The sequence below is a fragment of the Periplaneta americana genome, chromosome 13 (genome assembly GCF_040183065.1).
Source record: "Periplaneta americana isolate PAMFEO1 chromosome 13, P.americana_PAMFEO1_priV1, whole genome shotgun sequence".
Classification (NCBI taxonomy): Eukaryota; Metazoa; Arthropoda; class Insecta; order Blattodea; family Blattidae; genus Periplaneta; species Periplaneta americana.
Window position 1 is genome coordinate 104150100 of NC_091129.1, and position 25194 is coordinate 104175293.

Genomic DNA, 25194 nt, shown 5'->3' on the forward strand with positions numbered 1-25194 from the left:
AATAATAATAACTAAATAACTTACTGGCTTTTAAGGAACCCGGAGGTTCATTGCCGCCCTCACATAAGCCCGCCATTGGTCCCTATCCTGAGCAAGATTAATCCAGTCTCTACCATCATATCCCACCTCCCTCAAATACATTTTAATATTGTCTTCCCATGTACGTCTCGGCCTCCCCAAAGGTCATTTTCCCTCCGGCCTCCCAACTAACACTCCATATGCATTTCTGGATTCAACCATACGTGCTACATGCCCTGCCCATCTCAAACGTCTGGATTTAATGTTCTTAATTATGTCAGGTTCGTTGTGTAACTTTTTCCATTCTCCTGTAACTTCATCCCTCTTAGCCCCAAATATTTTCCTAAGAACCTTATTCTCAAACAGCCTTAATCTCTGTTCCTGTCTCAAAGTGAGAGTCCAAGTTTCACAGCCATACAGAACAACCGGTAATATAACTGTTTTATAAATTCTAACTTTCAGATTTTTTTGACAGCGGACTACATGACATAAGCTTCTCAACCGAATAATAACAGGCATTTTCCATATTTATTATGCGTTTAATTTCCTCCCGAGTGTCATTTATATCTGTTACTGTTGCTCCAAGATATTTGAATTTTTCCACCTCTTCGAAGGATAAATCTCCAATTTTTATAGTTCCATTTCGTACAATATTCTGGTCACGAGACATAATCATATACTTTGTCTTTTCGGGATTTACTTCCAAACCGATCGCTTTACTTGCTTCAAGTAGAATTTCCGCGTTTTCCCTAATCGTTTGTGGATTTTCTCCTAACATATTCACGTCATCCGCATAGACAAGAAGCTGATGTAACCCGTTCAATTCGAAACCCTCTGTGTTATCCTGAACTTTCCTAATGGCTCGCATATTCTAGAGCAAAGTTAAAAAGTAAAGGTGATAGTGCATCTCCTTGCTTTAGCCCGCAGTGAATTGGAAAAGCATCAGATAGAAACTGGGCTATATGGACTCTGCTGTAAGTTTCACTAAGACACATTTTAATTAATCGAACTAGTTTCTTAGGAATACCAAATTCAATAATAACAATAATAATAATAATAATAATAATAATAATAATAATAATAATGGTTTAATTAGACCAAAAAACTCTTACAATCATAGAAGAGACACTGACAAATACAAAGTCTAAAGTTAAGTTTATGGGGGAAATTTCAGAATCTTTCGAAGTAAAAACAGGAGTAAGACAAGAAGATGAACTCTCTCCATTACGTTTCAACAGTGTACTTGAAGAAGTAATACAAGAGTGGCGTAAACAAAAACAACTGTCAAAATTAATCAACCAATCACATTAGTCAGAGAAAAATTAAAGATAGATTGCCTAGCATTTGCAGACGATTTAGCAATTTTACCTCATGACATCATAACAGCTGAAAAATAGATTGAACTCTTAAAAGAAAAAAAAATCACGGAGAAAATCGGTACCAGATATCCTTCGAAAAAACAGAATACGTTACCTGGAAGCACCAAAGTAAGTTATATGGAAACCAAATATGGTAAAATTAAACGAGTCCCACAATATAAAGCACATTGGCGTTGTTTACATTCACAGTATGTCTGTCTACTATGTTCAAGGAACTCTATAGTCGAGTTGTGCGTACATTGGTTGATAAAGTGTCGCGGATTCTAAGCCTAGTCATAAGACCAGTAATTAAAGCTTCTGAAAAAAAATAGGAGACAAAACTTTCGTACCGATGTAATATATGAATATAAAATAAAATAGACTACAGTATTAAGGAAAGTACTCCATACCGTATTTTATTAGTTTAATTTGAGTAAGTAGAGATATTTCTCACAATCATTGGAATATTCTTAAATCCGCTTTCAGTTTTTTCTTCTAATTTTTCCATGGTCTGTTGTAATGACTGAGTATTCTGAATTTGCTATCAGTACTTCATTATCGGCAAAAATAAATGCTTTAATATAAACATTTCTTGAGATTTTTTTTCTTTAGCGTATTGTCAATCTGTTGTTGTTTAGTCAACTGTCCGAAAGCAGGTCTGAACTCCACAAAATTATACCAAAAGGCACTACTTATGAGGCAACTTCATAATATCAAAACAAGTGCTTGTACAAATTTTGGCCACTCGAGTGCAATTACGAGGGCAGTAAAAATGTGTGCGTGTCTAATGCCTACTCACTTCACTTTACGTGATTCGGGTTCCTCATACTACGGGTAGATGGCAGGAATGTGACCCATTTTTCTTCTTTTCAGTATTAGTGAAGATAAAGTATTATCACAGTCTAGTATATACAGTCGCGAAGCTCAATACGTAGTAAATATGCAAATATTAGATAGTTTCTCACCACTAGGATCGCTAATATCGCCTCATTACAGGCAATACAAAATAGTACCGTCACAGTCTATTGTTTCTAGCACCCTCAAAATTCAAGCTTCGTGACTGTATATAGTAGACTGTGGTATTATACTTATAATCGTCCAGATATAGTGCAGATTAGAGATGAACAAAACCAACTGCCGCTCTCGCTCGCTGTGTTCGTTGCATTTGTCTTTCAAGCCTCGTCTCGTCACTCCCGCGTGCCTCGAGTCTCGCTCATCACTTCCGAAACAGCACCCGGTTGGTGTGGAAAGACTTCGCAACCCCGAACAACATACATAATTGAAACAAACAACATTATAAATGTTTAAATGAGAAAAAAAGAGAAAACAGAACAGTATCTTAGTTATCAAAATATTCCAGTTCTACCATATGATATTACCTATGGTTATATATAAATAGGAAAAAAAAAACAATTCTCAAATAAATTCGCATTTTCTAAGAAACACAAAACATAACGTTAATATCTTTTTACTTGAGATTGCACACTTGATCCCAAACATGTGAAAAGAAAATTCCCAGCCTTTCAACAAGGGCCCAGTAATTAAACAAAGACTGGGGGACGGACCATTATACACCGACAGGCAGAGATGATGGTTCAAATAGGCCACTTGACTGTTCATACACACATAAGTTGCCAAAGCAAATAAAAGTTCAGCCAGGTACAAACAACTGTGGCGATTCAAGACTGCTTGACGTTCGGGACTTCGGGAGTGATCAATCTCGACGTCTCGAAACACTCACAAGCAGTCCCCACGTCAACGACACGACGTACACAACACTGTCGTCCGGGTTCTCGGGCTTGTGGGCGCCGTCACTCCTGGCCTCTCGATCGTTGTTCATCTCTACTGGGTGTTCATTTCAAAGTATGTCATGACGTCACTGTTGTGAGTCAGCGATTTGAAGCGAGTTTCAGCTTTTATGTCAGAGAAGTTGCCTATTATTCAAGGCGTTCAATCTGAACTTGAGAACGTGTACGGTATAACTTGAACGTCGTAGCAACAGATGGCGGTCTGTACGGTCTGTGTGCTACCATAACGTCTTTCGAACTGTGTTTTACGCGGGCAAGTCGTACCCAGGGTATTTGTTATCATCGGCTGCGTACGGCAACATTCCACAACACAAATGAAATGCTCCGTGTCCATGTTGACCGTCGAAGTTAATGTCAACAAATACCGTACGTAAATAATCGTCTTAACCCTCTCCCTATATCCCGAAAGTAAGAAAAAAACTCACCTCAGTATGTGTTTCCAAACAGTTCACATTCCTGCCACTACCGGCGTTGCGATACGTATCGGTAAGTACTCTTCAGAATGAACGCCGTACTTTCTAGGCAACTTCTCTGGCACATAGGTAATACGCCTCTGCGGAAGTGTAGGAAGACTGAATTCTCTAGGCTCATCGGCTAGCCACATAACGACATACAGCGAGCCATGACACACTTTGAACTGAACACGCAGTAGTGTAGATGTTAAAGAGTGTTGATGACATTGTTCGCAAAGCAATGAAGTAACTAAATTGCAAGAATCTCACAAACGTGTAGAGAAAGACATGTATCATTGCGTGACGTCGATATTTCATTTTGTTTGTATAGAACTCTATGAATACTACGTACATAATAATAATTTATTATCTGGAGCAACGGCTCTACTCCGGCATTTGGCCCGGATGGCTCCTTGGTTAACCCTGACGGAACTGAATTGACTTGACGCTCGAGGAGTTTTCTTAGCGACGCAGGTTATACAGTAGCTACTGTCTGCTTGGGTTAACATGCCTGCCTTATAACACTTCTTTTATTCTTCTTGTTACAGCTGTTGTTGTTTTCGGAATTTGTATACCACAAGAATTCCCCGTCTGGCAGCGGGACTGACAGTACATCAGCGCGTGATTACAGATTGTCGCTGCTTCTCGGCAGAGATTTGATACTATTCTTGCCTTTAAATTAACTACCTCTGACGCACGTTCAAGTCATATGAAATTGAGGAAATAATATCCTATTTAATATCACAGCCGCAGAATGTAATCAGCGTTTATAAATCCTGAGAGCTTTGTTACATATCTCTTACACTGTCACAAGCCGTGTCAGGTTTTGTTTAGTTTTTGGCAGGAGGCCAAGTGCTTCCCAGCGCTTCAGGTAGAGCGCCTGAATACGAACTGGAGGAAACTGAGTTCACGCCGAGGTAAAGGCAGAATTTTCCGTTTTGCCATGATTAGAACGACACCTGGATTCTATTTCATGTTGTGTTCATTCATTCATTTCATTCTCAGTCTTCAATCCAAGCACAGGTCCTTCACCGCAATCCTTGCATTCTCCAATGTACTCTAATTTCCGATTTCCTCTTCGTCTATGCCAGGGCCGGGCATGAGAGCGCTCCATTTAGCCGGCCAGAGCTGCTCTCGCTCCGCAAGGCACTTAAATTCCAAGCCAGAGCAGAACGCTCACGCAGTGGCGGACTCGCATTACAGCTACATTCCCTGCATTAATATAACAAGAGCCACGGTTGTTCTAGCCATTCAGTCTGTCAGTACATAATAGTTTATAAGGATATTACATCAATCCATTTTACATTACAGAATTTATAACACTCTTATTAATTTATTGAAATAAACTTCGCTCTATGCACACACACATCATTAGGCTTATTTACATAACACATTCGCACATACTGCAATCTCCTCACCACGGTTCTACGAGACATGCATATGGCTTCCATTTCCCCTACTTGCTGTGGACAGAGTTCATCTGCCAATATACGTAATTAAACATCGCTTGATGAATTCACCTTCGTTGAATATTTTCAATTCCTTTGCAATTTCGTGGCAAGTTTTGTAGCTAATTCTCATAGCCGATTCACTAAATGCATTATTGTCATCCTGTTAATGCATAATATATAATATAATATAATATAATATAATATAATATAATATAATATAATATAATATAATATAATATAATATAATGTAATATGTGATATGATATGATATGATATGATATGATATGATATGATATGATATGATATGATATGATATGATATGATGTGATGTGATGTGATGTGATGTGATATGATATGATATGATATGATATGATATGATATGATATGATATGATATGATATGATATGATATGATATGACCATAAATTAATACAACTTAAAGAAAATGTTTCTTAGGTAGCCTACATTATATTAGAGTATCTATTCGATATCTATATTGCATTATACGTTATTATAGTACATTTAATAATATATAATTTTAAATTATACAAATATTATGATATATCATAGTATAGTATATTACAGTTCATGAATGTGATATATGATATATCATGAACTGTACTATACTATGATATATCGTAATACTTGTATAATTTAAAATTATATATTACTAAATGTATAATAACCTATAATGCAATGTAAATATCAAATATACTCTAATATAATGTACCTGAGAAACATTTCCTTTAAGTTGTATTAATTTATGGCGTTCATTACCAACATATTTGTCATATTCAGTAGCATGTTGTAAAGAATAATGTCGTTGGATATTGAACCTTTTAATCAGTTGGAGTGTTTTATGCCAAATTAAACACTATGCTAATCCACTGCTCTCTACCAAAAAGAACTCCTCCACCCATGATACATTAAAAGCATTGGGAATAGCGGGACGCTTTAGTGTGTGAGCGGAACCTCCGTCTCAAAGTTCGCCATCATGCTGCAGAGTCATCACTGCACCGACACTGAATGACGTACAGTATGCATATGTCAGAGCGCTCGCAAGACCCGCTCTTTAAAGCACACAGCACTCATTTCTCAGAATCACGTAATGTGCCCAGCCCTGGTCTATGCATACGATCTACTGTATAAATCTTAAAGTTTTCTGACATATATTTCCTTCTGCCTCAAATTTTTTGTCATTTACTATTCCTTTCTGTGCATCCTTCTGTACGAAATTTCTTCTTAGCTAGTAACTCAGTCAATTTCTTTTACGATTCCTGACCAGATTCAACATTCTTTTTTTTTTCTTCACCAGTTCTTCTTAGAAGAGCTTCATTTTTTGTTTTGTCTGTCTATTTCACACACTCCATTCTTCTCCATATCTACACTTCAAATGCTCCCAATCATTTCTCTTCACTTCGTAGTAATACCAATGTTTCTGACCCATACAGTGTCACACTCTACACAAAGTAATTCCTTAGTTCTTTTTTCAGAGATCTACAGAAGATGCTCCTTTTTCATTAAAAGTTTCCTTGCCATCGCTATCCTTCTTTTGACTTAACAGCTCATGTTCCTACTTATAGCATACTTCAACTATCTGAAGCTGTCCAACTGTTTCACTACATCATTTCGAATTCGTTCGTTTACCTTCTTTATTTTTCTTCAATTTTTTACAGTGAATATATTTGTTTAAATATTTCCCTACCATAATTTTCTCTACTATTTTAAAATATTGTTGTCTACTTAACTGTCCGAAGACAGGTCTGAACCTCACAAGTGATACCAACAAGGCACCACTTATGAGGCAACTAGGCCAGGAGCAAATGGTGCATGTTAGCCAGTTCCTTTCTCTCTTTTCGCATATTTAGAGGCTATCCTCCTTTTGACCTAACAGCTCATGTTTCTACTTACAGTATACTCCAAGTATTTGAAGCTGTCCAACTGTTTCACTGCATAATTTCGAATTCGTATGTTTACCTTCTTTATTTTTCTTCAATATTTGTACAGTGAATATCTTCTTCTTCTCTTCATGGAGTAGGAGAGTCTCCTGTTCCGTCCTCAACTTTCCACCTTGTTCTTGGCCGACCAATATCTCTTCTCCCTTGTGGTTTATAATCCAACACCTGTTTCGGTATTCGTTCCTTATCCATTCTTCTCAAATGATTCGACCAACGAATTCTATATTCCTTTATTTTATCTATAATTGGGAGCAGGTTTAGTTCATTCCTTATGTCATCATTTCTATATCTATCCAATCTTGTACATCCTTTCACTCCTCTGAGAAATTTCATTTCCGCTGACTGGATTCTATTAATATCATTTTTCTTCAAGGTCCATGCTTCACATCCATATAAGAGAGTTGGTATAGCCATTGTCTTATAAAATTTTATTTGCGTTTCTTTCCTTGTTTTCTTCTTTAAATTCTTGGCAATTGTGCCACATATAGCCTGGAAGCGTTGTGTTTTAATATTCACATCCTTATCATAATCATAAGTAATATCGCAACCTAGGTATTTAAAATGGCTCACCTGTTCTATAACAGTATTATTTATTATTATTTTACTTCTAACTGGATGTTTTCCTCTGAAAGCCATTACTTTTGTCTTTTGTATTGATATTTTTACATGATATTCTCCACATATTGTTTTTAATTTGTGTATGGCCTTTTGCAAGTTATCTTCACTATCCTGAATAATTATCTGGTCGTCTGCAAATAAAAGGGTTTTTTAAAATGTTTTGTCGATTTAACGAAATCCCGTCATTAGTACATTTCTTCCATTCTCTAAGAATGTCGTCTATGTATATATTAAAAAAGACTTGGTGATAGACTACATCCTTGTCTGATACCTTTATTAATCATAAATTCTTCCGATAATTTTCCTTTTATTGATATTCTGTTCATTGTTTTGGCATAAATCGATTTTATAACTTGTATTAAGTGCAGTGGAATGCCTCTTCTTTCCATGATTTTCCATAATGTCTTGCGATGTAGTGTATCAAAGGCTTTTTCATAATCGATAAAGCCAATATGTGTCTCTAAATTAAGCTCTCTTCGCTTTTGTATAATCATGTTAATTGTAAATATGTCATCCATGCAAGATCTTCCATGTCTAAACCCATTTTGTTCTTCTAGCAGTATTTTATCAGATATAGTTGTAAATCTTTTATTTACAATTTTCGTATATATCTTATATGCAACATTTAACAACGTAATTCCTCTATAATTTTCTGGTGAGCTTCTGTTTCCCTTTTTAAAAAGAGATATTACTTTCGCTTTTGTCCATTCATCTGGTATTTTGCAGTTCTTCCAGCATAAATTCAGAAGATGTAATAATCTTTGTTTTAATATTGTTCCTGAGTATTTGATCAACTCTAAATTAATTCCACCAAGTCCCGGAGCCTTCCTATTTTTTGACTTTTGTAATGCCTCTTCAAATTCATCCATAGTGAGTGGATCGATGTTATATACTTCATATGAGGTTGAATCTTCCTCTTCAATTTCTGGATCATACCATAATTTTCTGTAATGCTCCAACCATCCCTTCTCTTTAATGATATTTAATTCTGCATTATCTTTTTCTTCTGTGTTTAAATGTCTCATGATTTTATAAGCTATTTCTTGTCTTCCATGAATATCATTTTCAATATTACTTACAAACCGGTCCCAGGATTCTTGATGTGCTTTTGTTACTAATATCTTTGAATAGTTTCGTTTTTGTTTACATATCTCTTTCGTCTCTTCTGTATTTAGTTGTAGCATCTTTTTGTACGCTTCTTTCTTTTCTTCTATGGCTGCAGCTATCGCGGGTGTCCAAATTCTTAAACCCTTCCTTCTTCTATTTTTGGTTTTTGATCCTAAAGCTTCATTTGCTGCTATTTTTATGATTCCCTGTATATTGTTCCATTCTTTATTTATATCCAAATCTATTGGGGTATTAGCTGTGATCGAATTTATTCGTGTCTGATATAGATTCCTGATATTTTCTTGATACAGTGAATATATTTGCTTAAATATATCAGACACGATATTTCCCTGCCATAATTTTCTCTACTATTTTCATATATTGTTGTTTAATCCCCATTTCAGTTTGGTTGATAGGCTTTCCCCTCTACTCACACTCTTTACCATCCGTGAAGGGGAAGATGCTATTGTCTATCTTACTAACGTTCGACTAATTGACTTTGAACAAAGTGAAACTTCTTAGTATTGAAAATGTTTACCGGTAATCTATATTTCGAAAATCTATAGGCCTACTAAGCGTTTGTATTTCATTTTATCGTTGTTTATATCAACTGGCACATTAAAAAGCTACTGACAGCAGAAGATAAATGTTTTCTTCACCGCTAGTTGCTGCTCTACAGCATACACAACGAGACAATCTGCACTATGTCACTCCCCCTTGACTTAATAATACAAACTAACATTCCTTAATTTAATTAATTATTAGTTGAAAATATTGTAAGAACGACACTAAAATATAGCCTACTGAAACATTTAATTGTCAAACATCTGTGTCACTGTATTTTATATCCACTTATGTACTTTATTTAGGCCCAATTGTATAAAACTCCCTGACTAAAGATCAACTTTGATCGAAGATCGAAAAGTGAACCGAGTTCAGACACTTCTTCTATTGTATAAAACTTTTCTGCGATCAAATCACCTTGGTTCAAATGCAATCTAAGTTCACGTGAAAAGGATTTGGCAACATCGCATAAACAGGTGAAATACGTGATGCGCGGACCATGTTATACAGGTTTGTTCAGTGTTGCCAATCTAGCGACTTTAACTCTTTTTCAACAACAATTTCTTTTAACTTTTATATTGCTTAAATAGGGATTTAGTGGCCTTTTTAGCACCCCATAGTGACAAAATTTAATCTTTCTTTGTTGATAATGAGAAATTTAGCGACTTTACAACTACTTTTTGGCGACTTTCCGTACACTCTGTTGGAGACATTGGTTTTTTGTGCAATGTAAATAATGGCGGACAATAAGAAGGTTGACTGTTCTCCGAGTTGTTATCATGTTATGGGGTTTGATACTGCTAAACAAAATAAAGCTTTATAAAACGACAATTTTCGTTTAGTAATACAGTTAATTGAAAATTAATGAATGTACCTATCATATCCATTAATAATTAATGGTTGTTATAAATATATAATTATAGGTTGTGTTATTTGATACTGCTGAACACGATAGAGCCTTATAAAATATAAGATTGTTTGTGTATTAAGGCAAGAAATTGAAAGAAATATATATATATATATATATATATATATATATATATAAATGTACCTATCATGTCTATTAATATTAATAATAATGGAGATTTTATTTGCACAATCTGTCACTCGTATATTTCAAACAGAAAAGAAATAACTGAACTTGGATCATCTAACTTAATCGGAGAAATTTCTTCAGTCAAAGTTGACTATAGTTTGAGACAAATTAATCTCAGATTAGACTTTATACAACACAAAATTCCAAGTTCAGCTGAAACAAGGATCAATTTAATCTCTGATCTAAGATTAAATGGTTTATACAATCGGGCCTTAATGTTTTATTTTCTTGTGTGTACAACTTGGGGGGGGGGGGGCAAGTAAATAGGTAACAGCTACCGGTCTGTTACTGACGGACTCAGGACAAGTAGAAGGGGAAAGAAATGCCTTCGCATCCTCTCAACTTGTATGAAATGACGTTTAGTTAACTGTCCGAAGACAGGTCTGAACCTCACAAGTGTAACCAACAAGTCACCATTTATGAGGCAACTAGGCCAGAAGATAATGGTGTATGGTAGCAAGTTCCTTTCCCTCTTTTCCAATATTTAGAATATTAAAAATTGAAAGTTAAAATCGAGAATGTCACATGCTTCACATTTTTAGAAAATTAATAAGGGTAGGAACAAAATATAATTGTACTGAAGAAGTGCGTCAATTAGAGGAGACACTTGTAGCCATTGTTGAGTCCAGCGCACTATAATTGTTGAGCTGTTAACGGGGCATTCTCGGCGAACCGTGAGGGACGTTACAGCTGGCTGAACCGTCACATCGGGGCGACCTCTTGTCACCGCTATCCGACCCGTCCGTCCGCCGTCGCTGTGACGCATTTCATCGCAACTTTGTAGTTCAGCTACAGTGAGTGATTAACTGCAACGCCGGGTTAAGAATAATATTAACTGCAACGCCGGGTTAAGAATAAATAAGGACTTCGGCAATGTGCCCCCCCCCCCGTCGTTTTTCAGGTGATTGCATTCAGCGTATTCCGAATCTCACCGGTCCGGTGGCATCAATGACGTCACGTTGCAGCGAAGTAAGGAACAAAACTGCTGGAAGGATCGATGGCTATCTTGGCGACTGTACAAGTTGTTGTCTGTGCTACGCTAGCAAAATTTTGCGAAATTTTCGTACTCCCATCTCGTTCAAAGAAAAGATAGCATAAACAATTTATTTCTTGAACCGGTAGTAATAACGGGTCCGTTGACATGTTCGCTCATAAGCCATTAACATATTGTTTTTACGATGTGCTCATTACAAACAATACAGCAGAACTAAAGCAGAACACACCGCCATGACACAACAGTGCACGATGTTATTCGTCTGCTAATTCCCGCCCTATACAAGAACCAATCAGATTCACTGATGGCGGCTGACGGAGACTGCCACCACCTCTGCAAGTTGATGGCACCGGTGCGATACCGATGGAGCATCAATGACGTCATCGGTGGAATTCGGAACACCGTGATACCATCGGATTGCTCACCGGTGAGATTCGAAATACGCTCATAGCTTTTAGCCCACCACTCTTCGGAAATGTGTGAAAATACTCGTACGTATCTAGAAGTATTGTGCAGTAAGTATTTTATACTCGAAACAAGAACGTCTAGGGTGTGTATTTCCTGAAGACATGTAAACCAGTTTTAATGCCACTACGTTGCCCAGTTAGGATATCACACGCTCTCGCTTTGATTGTGCCTATCACTGCAATTGAAGTAGTTTCGCTGTAAGCAGCTATTTATTTTAAATGTGACTTTTCAAAAGAAAATTTCTACTACAAAAGTTAGCCACCGGCGTAGTTCAATCGGCTAAGGAGCTTGCCTGTCGATCCGGAGTTGCGCTAGGGCGCGGATTCGATCCCCGCTTGGGTTCATTACCTGGTTGGCTTTTTTCCGAGGTTATGTCCAACCTTCTTTTGTCATCTAGTCTGCTATAAAAAAATCTGAAAGTTAGAATTTATAAAACAGTTATATTACCGGTTGTTCTGTATGGTTGTGAGACTTGGACTCTCACTTTGAGAGAGGAACAGAGATTAAGGGTGTTTGAGAATAAGGTACTTTGGAAATATTTGGGGCTAAGAGGGATGAAGTTACAGGAGAATAGAGAAAGTTACATAACGCAGAACTGGAGGCATTGTATTCTTCACCTGACATAATTAGGAACATAAAATCCAGACGTTTGAGATGGGCAGGGCATGTAGCACGTATGGGCGATTTCAGAAATTCATATAGAGTGTTAGTTGGGAGACCAGAGGGAAAAAGACCTTTGGGGAGGCCGAGACGTAGATGGGAGGATAATATTAAAATGGATTTGAGAGAGGTGGGATATGATGATAGAGACTGGATTAATCTTGCACAGGATAGGGACCGATGGCGGGCTTATGTGAGGGCGGCAATGAACCTGCGAGTTCCTTAAAAGCCATTTGTAAGTAAGTAAGTATTGGACATACTTACTTACTTACAAATGTCCAACCTTAAGGCGAATGTCAGATAATCTATGGCAAATCCTCGGCCTCATCTCGCCAAATACCATCTCGCTATCACCAATTTCAGCAACGCTGAATAACCTAGTAGTTGATACAGCGGCGTGAAATAACCAGGTAAAAACTACAAAAGTTTTGTGTATTTTTCATTATCAAGACGAAACAATAGTTGGAGAAAGATTTCAGAGTCTTTAATTTAAGAAGTTAAAGCACACTGGCAGAAGATAAAAATGGCGTAGGAATGTGAGGAAGGTCATGGTCCTTCACATAATATGATAATTTTCATCCAGATCCAATCAGCTCGGGAGTCTGAAACGGATGACAAGTGCATTGAAGCTGGTGGTAAAATTTTTTAATCATTACTTTGAACTGTTGAAATGAATTGATATCGTGTAAATAAGTAATAAATGTATTCATTAATTCATTTGTCTTTCCTTTATTCCCAAAAAAAAAAAAGGTGGGAAGCAAAAGTTAATAAACATCGTTTTATGTTGACGTTTTAATCTTCTTTTATACACTTTTACACCTGACTTTGTAAACATTGTTTGCGTGTCATTTGTTTGTTTGTTTCGGCAGTCATTTAACCCACGCCTTTTTCTGAGGGGTGCGTGTTCTTGCTGAAATAGCAGCAAAAAACCATTGCTACTCTAACAAAGATTTTCAATAAAGCAAGTTTTTGAAAGACTGGAAAAGATTACAAAAAATATATTGTACCGTAACGGAAGTTTACCGAACCTCTTTTGCCGTGTCAAACCAGAAGAAAGAGACAGAAAAATACAACACAATCTTTCGTCTACTTTTATATTCAGTGGCGTATTGCTGATATGCAACTAACAAATAGTTCTGGTTGGATGATCGTCCACCTCTGCTTCGGCATGTGGCCATGAGGGCAGCAGCCGACTGGTCGATGTGGGCCCGTAAAGGGTTGTAGCATCACGGATTAAATTAATTTCTTCTCGAGAAATACTTCCTAATAACTTCCTATGATTAACTACAAATCTGACTCGTATTGTCGCTTTCAATACTTTTGTTTCGATACAGCTATTTCTTTATCGATATCAATAAAATATCGAAACCCAATATCGATTCGAGAGCTTTACTAGCTATCTCGATTTACGACAGTCACTCTGTCTTGTTTGATAATGTGTGTAATATTTATGTTAATATTAACGTGATAGAACACAAAAACAATAGCAGCGCTCCATAAGAAGGCAACGACAACAAATCCGTTGCTCAACAGTCATGAAGGGCCAATGCCTACCAGCCGACTATCGTCTGCAACCCTAGTCCAAGGCATAACGCCTTAGCTCTGTATCTCATCAACATTTAAAGCTAACCATATGAAAATTTTAAGGCACATTAAGGAAACACTGGTGAACATAACTAGTGTGCATATAAAATTTTAGTAAAATATTTTAAAATAAATGTTGTGAAAAAAAAATAATACATAAATGTCAGTTGTTCTCATAAACTAGAGGAAGGATATGAATTGAATTCTTTCTTTTTCTCTCTCTCTTTTTTTTTTTTTCAAAGCCTACATACGAAGCTGAGTCAAAAAGTAACCTTAATATATAAATAAAAATCAGACTCACATAGTAGATCGTAGTAATATATATAATATCTTTATAATAGAAACACTTGCATTAAGTGGAGTAACTGTTAGCGCGTCTGGCCGCAAAACCAGGTGATCCGGATTCGATTCTCGCTCGGAGCAAGTTACCTAGTTGAGGTTTTTTCGGTGTTTTTCCTCAAGCCAATATGAGAAAATGTTGAGTAACCTTCGGTGTTGGACCCCGGACTCATTTCACTATCATTATCACCTTCATCTCGTTCAGACGTTAAATAACCTTAAGATGTTGATACAGCGTTGTAAAATAACTAACTTAAAAAATCTTGCATTGAACGTAGTGGGGACTATGTTGAAAAGTGATTAAGCGTTTGTAATCTTATTTACATATTCAATTAATGAAACAATTATTAAGGTTACATTTTGACTCTCCCTTCTATACTATAATTTAATTTGATAACTATATTATTTTCCTAGCTTAGTGTGGAAATTATATATATTTAAATAATTAAGGAGGAGAGCAATGGGTAAGGAAGCTTTTAATAGAAAAAGGAGCCTTCTACGGACCTCTGGAAAAAGAACTGAGAAAGAGACTCGTGAAATGCTTTGGATGGAATTTGGCGTTGTATGGGGCAGAAACAGGGACATTACGACGAAGTGAAGAGATACGAATAGAAGCATTTGAAATGTGGATATGGAAAAGAATGAAACATGTGATGTGGACAGACAGAATAAGAAATGAAGCTGTGTTGGAAAGAGTGGGTGAAGAAAGAATGATGCTGAAACTGATCAGGAAGAGGAAAAGGAATTTGTTGGGTCATTGGCTGAGAAGAAACTGCCTGCTGAAGGATGCATTGGAAGAAATGGTGAACGGGAGAAGAGTTCGGGGCAGAAGAAGACATAAGATGATAGACGACATTAAGATATATGGATCATATAAGAAGATAAAAAGAAAAGCAGAAAATAGAAAAGATTGAAGAAAGCTGGTTTTACAGTGAAAGACTTGCCCTTGGGCAAAGCACTAAATTAAATGACTGAAATGTAATTTTTCATATTTAAAAAAAATCATATCTCATTCTCAGACTAACCCAGGAAAATGATTCTAGTTATCAAAAATTAATGTCTGCGGGCACTGTAAAAAGGAAAAGATTCAAATCCTTCTGCTATTTATGAAAAAAAATTGTCACATACATATCTCAATTATTTTTTCGCAATTTTTAAAAATATTGTGTTAAAATTTTTATATGTTCACCAGAATATTAAAATTTACAGATTATGTTCATCGGAGTTTCCTTAACCGTTGTCTTAAAATTTTTAAATGGATAGTGTTAAAAAAGTAGATCAGATACGGAGCAAAATGTGAGCTACTACGTTTTATAGAAGATTTCCTGGTTAAAGGAGACTTATTTTATAAAGTGTACTGCCATTCCAAGCGGGAACAAATAGCTAGCCGAATTTTGTAATATGTTGCCAAAACTCAGGGACAGACAGATCAAGTTTGCAGTGAAATAAGAATAAACGGATCACAATCTGACAACGCTGCCAAGACTGTTTCTATTTCGGCTTTCACTCCTCGTGCTTTGCTGTAGTTCTTCGCTCATGGGTGACTGGTAGGCCTATAAGTAGGTCTATAGCCAGGTGAAATGTACAACTGGAATACACATAGGTCTGTCCCATCGAAGCATAATAATTGCGTCATATTTTAAATAGCGTTGTATACCCTATTTTAATTGTCAAGATATCATTTTACTTATTTTAAAAAATTAATTAATTCAAGTAGTAAATAATAGTAAATCATTTGACACGCACTCATATCTCTGTCGTATTGATATCATTGATATGCAATGAATATCGCACAAAGCTAGTCAGTTCAGGGGTGTCAAATGGAACTAATTTTAACTGGATTTGTCAATTCGAAAGTCCGTTTCGATGAACTGTGGATGTTTGTAGAAAAGAGTCAAATAATTTTACTGTATTATACAGGGACATCATTTTATTTTTACTAACATTTTCAATATTAACCTGACTATACCTTTGGAATAACGATTGAGAACCGGAAACACTGTTTACTACCCCCTTCCACGACCGAAGTTTGACGACACTAATATAAAATACAATACAAATAACTTTACTAGGTATAGGAGGGAAGAAAAGTAGTGCATCCATTTACGTAAACTAGGAAATGTTACGATTTTGAGTTTAATCATTTTCGTCGGGTTTTTATTTAATCAAAATATAGTACAGTATTAACAGTAAGTATTTTTACTCACTAACTGAACTATCCAATCGGACGTATTTATTATGCAATGTATACTATACCGTCTACAACACATTAGCATACAATATTTACAGTGCATTTAAATTTTTAAAATAATCAAAATATGGATATTTAAACAAATTATTGAAAATGGTGGTCGTTCATTTCGATACACGCTTCAGATCTTTTGTGCATATTATCAAAAACGTTTTCAAGCATATCTTCTGAAATTGAATGTATGGTTTCTTGAATGTAATTATTTAATTCTTCTATTGTTGTAGGATATTTAGCAAACACAACTGTTTCACAGTAACCCCAAAGAAATAATGCAAAGCATTCAAATCAGGCGACATGGAGGAGCCATAATACTACGCCTGTTGAAATAATTCTGTACCTACTCTATAACAGTTTACGTTACGTACTGTCAATTCAACCTTCACTTCTGCCTGATCCGCATACATAAATTTACTCATATACTATCTACTGCCCGTCCATGTGGTTATGTAGAAGGATCTTAGAAAGGGGGGAAATCACGTGACAATTCCTTACTTAACGATGCCCTTTTATTTAAATTATTTTAAATAGTTGTATAATATTAGGTAGAAGTTCAATTCCTAACAGCAAATGTTTTCAGAAAAGAGCTAAGATAGCTCAGCCACTACCCTTTACAGAGGGACCAGCAGAAACGGGTGGGGGAAACCGGGATGCGACGTAACTAAACGGACGCACAGTATCTGTGCGAAAATATGATTCAATAGTGAATGAATGCTCTTCCTTCACTGAAAAATGTGATCATATTTGTGAAACATACTATACTCACTCACTCTGTACTGTTTATTTTGACCGTAAGACGACTTTGCGGCTTTAGTTGTATGTGGAAGTTTGCTACTAGAAGGAGTGGGAGCGAAGTACATTCAAAAACGCAGGTACAATAAAAATTTAAGTAAAAATAAAATGATGTCCCTGTACAATCATTAGCTACTTGCATTTTAAGTAGGTCTATACGAAACTATATATATAATAATTCGAGACGATAGATTTTAGCATACCAAATATTTGTTGCAAACATAAGCGCATTTTATGAAAAAGCCTATGTAATATGTTATTTTCCTGGTTAATTTAAATTCAATTGATTAGGGTCCAGGGCGCTTGCATTCGTGCTCGGCCGGATTCGATCGTACACTGCTTATATAGTTTATTTTTCTTTGAAATGTAAGTTATGGTGGGACGACGTATCACTGCCTCGTTCGAACACGCATGCGACCTGGGCCGTTTAAAAGAAACGTACTTACAGCAAAACTTACGAATAGTATCTAAATTAACCGACAGAGTGCTATGACGTAATAAATTTTTTTAATTGGGTCATTTTACGACGCTGTATCAACATCTTGGTTATTTAGCGTCTGAATGAGATGAAGGTGATAATGCCGGTGAAATGAGTCCGGGGTCCAGCACCTAAAGTTATCCAGCATTTGCTCGCATTGGGTTGAGGGAAAACCCCGGAAAAAACCTCAACCAGGTAACTTGCCCCGACCGGGAATCGAACCCGGGCCACCTGGTTTCGCAGCCAGACGCGCTGACCGTTACTCCACAGGTGTGGACATGACGTAATAAAAGTTGATATCTTGAGATTTAGAAGGCCATGACAGATGGGTTATCTTCTTCGGCTTCTATTTTCTGTCATGTCTGAACCAATCGTACACTAAATTCTATTTACGTCGCGTTAAAAATTAGCAATGTAACATCAAATTATGAAAGAAGCGCTCAATACATAATACATTATAATTTACGAAATAGTCTTTCTTTCCAGTCTTTCAGTAATATGCTCCACACAGTAGTCCACAGACCAGTAGCCGAAAGGATAAGACGTACCGCTACTGCAATACTGAGCACCTTCGTTGTAGGATTAGGTCAGCTTTTCATAAAAACATTTGTTATGCGTAAGTGGACAAAGCAAAGCCTAATATATTCTAAAATTCATGTAATTTTTAAACACGGATTTCATAATTTTTCGCAATGTATCGTTCGTCTTTATCCTAGCTTGTTGTTTCGTGCGGAACGTGGAACATGTGTTCTAAGTACAGGGACATCATTTTATTTTTACTTCAATTTTTATTGTACCTGCGTTTCTAAATGTAATTGACTCCCACCCTTTTCACTAATGTCCTTACTAACGTCAGTCTCACAAACTTACGGCCGCTGTTGCTAGCAGTGAAATAAACAGTACAGAGTACAGTGTGTTTCAGAAATATGTTGCATTTTCTATAGAAGAAAAAGCTTATTTTATTGAAGTTTATTTGCACACAAGTATGGTGTGTAGCATAACTGAATTTATCTGTGTGGACTGAGCACAAGTGAAGATTAGAGTTACCGAAAGTACGGTACCCTATAATATGATGCGGTACTTAACGGCATTATTTAAACAAGAGTTTTGTTTTACTGTTTGTAGGTATGAAGGACGATGATGGAAACTGGAATTACAATGTAACCGAATGTGAACAACAGTTTTTCTTTTTTTTTTTTCACAATTTCCTGATTATATCATTACGGAATATTTTCGTAGAAATGTCATTAATCTGGTAGATAAATTTAGAGCAACAGAGTGTACAGAAAGGAAGAAAAGTGTAAGATGGCCAACAAAGGTGACAGAAGGTGCTGTAGAAGATGCTCGAGGAAGGATGCAGCTAGTTCCTAATAAGTCAGTCAAGAAGTTAGCTGTAAAATTGGGGTTTCTTACGGAAGTGTTCACAAAATTCTCATGAATAAATTGGGTTAGTAATATCCTGAATAAAGTAGACATTACATTATATATACATATATATATATAACCGCCTGAAGACTTGAGTTTGTGAAAAAAAAATGTTACTATTCTACTGTTTTTTGATAAAATAATGTAAAGTAATGGCCAAACTGAAAATCGTAATACTATTTTCCCTGTAACATAAATGGATACACTACTTTTCTCTCCTCCTATAGCTAGTAAAATGATTTGTTTACATATCGCACTAGCAACTCCAAACTCCTGTAATGGAAGGGGGGTAACAGTGTTTCCGAGTATAGCCAGGTTAATGTTAAAAATGTTAGTAAAAATAGAGTGATGTCCCTGTATGTGCCGTATGGTGGCAGTACCTGTTCTATCATCTAGTGTCAGTCGTGTAGGTAGATGGGCAGTGAACGGTGGTGTAGTTGATAAATTTTATGGACTTACGCTAGTGGCAGAAGCGGAATGATGTGTTACGTACGTTTCATTGCCTGCAAAGGGTCCATTGAATAGTGTTTCATATGGTAATATGAAAATAGTATGCAAAATAACTAATGTGAAACTGTTAATTTATTTATGACTATGGGGGAGGGGGGTTACTGATGCTTTTGTTGAGGCAGAATTTGCTCAGGGTGTAGCAGTTGAGTACAGTGGCGCCAACTGTATAAAAACATTGGATGGACTCAATCTCTTGATCATAATTTTCCAAAAGAATCTCATAAATCCTTTCTTTAATGATATGAATACCAATTTTTTCCTCATACTAGTAACTATATACAAAAAAAATCTCCGCATTATCTTGTGCGTAACTGTTCTGCATAATTATCCATTTTTAGTAATTAAATAGAACGTTACAATTATATAAACATTTTAACTTGGGGACTTGAATTCTTTCAAACTATAAATTGATAATACGGAAGTGGCCTCACTATTACGTAGCACGGAGTGATGTAAATGTGTTTCTCCCTATAAATTCGTCACAAATATCTTATAAATCTAACTTTTCAGCACTACCGTTATGTGGTACTAAGAGAGATGAATAAAGTGCATACCAACAAAGCATCCTTACTTATTGAAATTTTACTTATTGTAATGCACTGATTTCAATAAGCAACAATTACATAGGCCTATCATCTTCTTGTTTAGTCAACTGTCTGAAGATAGGTTCGTACCTCATGAATGACACCAATAAGACATCACACATGAGGTAACTAAGCGAGGGTCAGGAAAGAATGAAAAAGGAAATGATGATGATGATGACGATTATGATCATAATAATAATAATAATAATAATAATAATAATAATAATAAAAATTAATAAGACGACAAATTATTGGGTGAGCTCAGGCCCCACGGGCCCATATAAGTTGGCGCCACTGGTTGAGTATTATCGTTTTTGTAGAGATATTGTTACCTTAGTATTGTGAACTTAAAACATTAGTTTGGGGAACAGGGTTATTTTGTTGAACTCAATGAAACCAGTGTGTTTACTTGTAAATACATGTAATAGAGGCGATTGTTTCTTATGAGAGGGAGCTAGTTTGATATTTCGCAGTGTTTGAAAGAAGTAGGATACAAGAGTCTTTGTATCAAGAGGAAATAATAGGAATGCTTCGACTTCGTGTAATTTCAAGAGATTTGTATTGCACGGCACGAAATTACAGACGGATGGGTAGAAGATCTGCTGTAGAAATGTTTGAAATCGGACGGTGTTTTACGTAGTGTAATTGACCATGAAGTGGAATAAGTAAATTCTGAAGATCCCAATGTGCATGTTCGGAAACTTAAAAAAAAAAAAAAACTGTTATATAAACGAAAATTCGATCCACCGAAAGTAATGTTTTATATTTGAACTTTCATACCGTCAAATGGAGAGTGTTGCTGGAAGATCAGTGGCAGGAGATATTTTCCTGGCATTCGTTAGTAATATCGTGGAAGTCTACCCAGGATATGGCATCTAAGAATGTTAAATGTTATGTTTTATTTAACGACGCTCGCAACTGCAGAGGTTATATCAGCCTCACCGGATGTGCCGGAATTTTGTCCCGCAGGAGTTCTTTTACATGCCAGTAAATCTACTGACATGAGCCTGTCACATTTAAGCACACTTAAATGCCATCGACCTGTCCCGGGATCGAACCCGCAACCTTGGGCATAGAAGGCCAGCGCTATACCAACTCGCCAACCAGGTCGACTGGCATCTAAGATCTAGGACCCAAAACTGCTGCAGGAGAAACGAGATATTAAGGTATGTTACGTATGCATGATGACGTCTTCAGTAGATAAGAAACTGGGATAGGAGAAAAACGAAACTTCACTGAATTTTAGAGCCGAATTTTTATAAATATAAAAATGTTAGGGTCACAATAGGCTACACATAGAGCTATTTTATGTAAATTTATGAAAATTATATTATTATTATTATTATTATTATTATTATTATTATTATTATTATTACTATTATACCTTCACTGCAACTTCAAAAGCGAATATCCGACGATAGTATGCATGTAGGTCGTCTCATTATCGGGAGAAAGATCCTTCCTGTAGAAATTATGATTGGCTACGCTACCAGACGATTCTTCACTGCGTCGCAGCATTGACGGTCGTGCGATGAAGGTAATGAAAGTTTGAGTTCATCTTTTAATTTGAATTCATATTAAAATGTCTTCATTTGTGCGTCTCCTGAATAATACAAGTAGTTTCAGAAAATAATCTATGTATAAACTATAATACAAAGGAACTGATCCCCTATGAAGTACATAAAACATGCGAGAAAATGTGCTGCATTTTCGTTACATTCGTTTTTTTTTTATATGTAACAACCAAGACGACACTGTTGACTATAATATCACATCTAGTATATACAGACACGAAGCTCAATACTTAGGAAATATGCATCCATAGATAGTTGCTAACCACTAGGATAGCTACTATCGCCTCATCACAGACAATGCGAAATAGTACCGGCACAGTCTATTGTTCCTATTACCCTCAACAACTCAAGCTACGTGACTGTATGTACTAGACTGTGATATTATAATGCGACCGAGCGTACAGCTGTAACGGCGAAATGCTGAACTAAATGTATTACGTCATTCTTGACAATAGCAGAGTGCAAGTGACATCAGGCCAGCCAACCTGCGAGAGATGAAATGCGGGAGATGGGAATTTAGCAGTGTCAATTTTCAATAATAATAATAATAATAATAATAATAATAATAATAATAATAATAATAATAATAATAATAATGGGACGAAAACAAAACATTAAACACAAAATGTGTGCGATGTCTATATCCCGGAGATTATCGTGTTAATTCAGGAGTGAGCTAATTGCGGATGTCTCGCGCATTATGCATGAAAGTTGGCAGTCTGTAATTTAACCACAAACAGATGACAATAAACCTACAGCAGCGACCTGCTTCCGATACGGCTCGTCCCTTGGCCACACAGAGAGGAAGTGTTGTTGTTTGTAGTTTTTGCTAGACAAACCAGACCGTAAAAAACTACTAGAAACTACTGTAGCTGTCCACTTAGCCACTTAGCATGTTAGATATTATATTATTTGATAAAAAGGATGTGCATATTGAAGAATTCGTGGAAAATTTAGGTACGTATGATACAACAAAAACTGAATTTGTTTTTGCGAACATACAATTAAGTTTGCAAAATTTTAAACAACAGCTCTTTTAGTATTTTCCGAAAGACATTCAAAACAATACGACTGTCACAGATGGTTGCTAAATCTACTTTTAAACAGTTGCGTTCAACTGGCTGAAATTTAAAAAATGAAGAAAATTTCATTTAAATATGTAGGCCTACGTAGGCTACCTATTGACAGAATGTTGGAACTAACTTAAGTTTTTCGCAGAGTAAACGAATTGTGGATCAAAAGAATGCATGAATACCTCGAGCTTGCAAAAGAAGCTTTTACATTTTTAATAACATTCGCAATCTCGTATTTATGCGAAATAAGCTTCACGTTATGATTGCCATCTAACCAAAGACGAGAAATCTCATTGAACTCGAAACCATATATGTATCGAATATACAAGGTCCAGACTTTCTGAAAACAGGCACATTTGTCGCATTAATAAAATTAAATTCTACTTTAATAGGCCTACATATACGGTAACTTCTCTTTTATCTTTATGTTAAATATTGTTCATGTTTCTGTTAAAAAGGCGTTTTTTGTTTTATTTTGTAAATCATCTCGCGACCCCAGTTCACCGCTATGGAGTAACGGTTAGCATATCTGACCGTGAAACGAGCGGGCCCGGATTAAAATCTAGTTGGATTTTTTCCGGAGTTTTCCCTCAACTAATTAAAATAGAATTGCTGGGTAACTTTTGGCGTTGGACCTCAGACTCATTTCGCTATCATTAATTCACATATCATCATTCATATCATAGCCCGGGTTAAATTCACGGTATGGTGTACTGTACTTGTACAAGAACGCGGCCTTTCGGCTACCCATCATTCACAGAATAGGAATGGTAAGCACAATAAGCTTCAGGCTGCAGTGTAAGGCTTCGGATCCCTCCTCTGTACAAGATAAAAAAAAATCGGGCGACTCCCCCCACAGCTCTTCATACGACCCCTTGGGGTTCGCGATCTCCACTTTGGGAACAATTAATGTAGATAATTTTTTGTGAATGGTTTGATGTGTGAACATGATTTAATTAAGTCAGGCACTACTGTCCACCGGTGTGGTGTAACGGTTAGCGCGTCTGGCCATGAAAGGAGCGGGTCCGGGTTAAAATCCTAGTTGGAACAAGCTATCTGCTTGGGTTTTTTCCTCAACCAATTGAAGCAGAATTACTTAGTAACTTTCGGCGTAGGACCTCGGGCTCATTTCGCCTTAATTAATTCACGTACCATCATCATCATCATCATCATCATCATCATCATCATCATCAATCATCATCATCATCATCATCATCCATACCATAGCCCGGGTTAAGTTCACGGTGCGGCATGCTTACTTGTACAAGAGCGTGGCCGTTCGGCTATCCATTCATTCACAGAATAGGAGCGGTAAGCAGTGTAAACCTTCGGGTCCGTCCTTCGCACAAGACAAAAAAAATCTCGCGACCCCCTGAGCTCTTTATACGACCCCTATTTTGGGAACAACTGATGTAGATATTTTTTTCGTGATTGGTTCTGTGTGTGAATGCGATTTAATAAAGTAAGGCCATAATTGTTACCCCGAAGGAAATATATTTGAGATTGTTGCATTTTTGTCTGGACCGTATTCAGAATAATTTTCTGCGAGTTTTGTCTTTGATCAATTCAAGTTCTGTCTTATTCTTATTTTCCTTAGGTACGCCACTGTTTGTGATAGTGTGTCAATAACTGCCCCCCCCTCCACTGTCCAGAATATGACAAGCAACTTAATGAATTATTGTCAAATCTCATACCAAGAGTTTGCCGCCATCTGACAGACGTGACGGATTATTTCCTGCATCAATATTGCGCGGGAAAGTTTCAGGGTTGCCTCCTTGACCAACATTTTGTAATACCGACACATACTTAACTCGCAGGGGAAACTACATGCACACAATTACAGTGACGTCTTAGGAATTTTTGACTTGTCAGAATTAAACGGACTCCACTTCCTGTACTTTCGTTTTATTTATATAAAATATATGTAATTAATAACAGTTTATATTTTGTACTTCACGATATGTCTATTATTACTTGTTTGACATAGGCCTATTTATATCCGTGGCTAACGAGAAAGACAGGCTTCGGCACGAATC

At 36.4% G+C, this 25194-nt stretch overlaps 1 protein-coding gene across 1 annotated transcript in view; it reads right to left on the reverse strand.

Annotated features, from left to right (window-relative positions):
- Positions 1–25194, reverse strand: part of lov (jim lovell) — a 437315-nt gene that overhangs the window by 181966 nt on the left and 230155 nt on the right. The gene's annotated exons all lie outside the window — the stretch shown is intronic.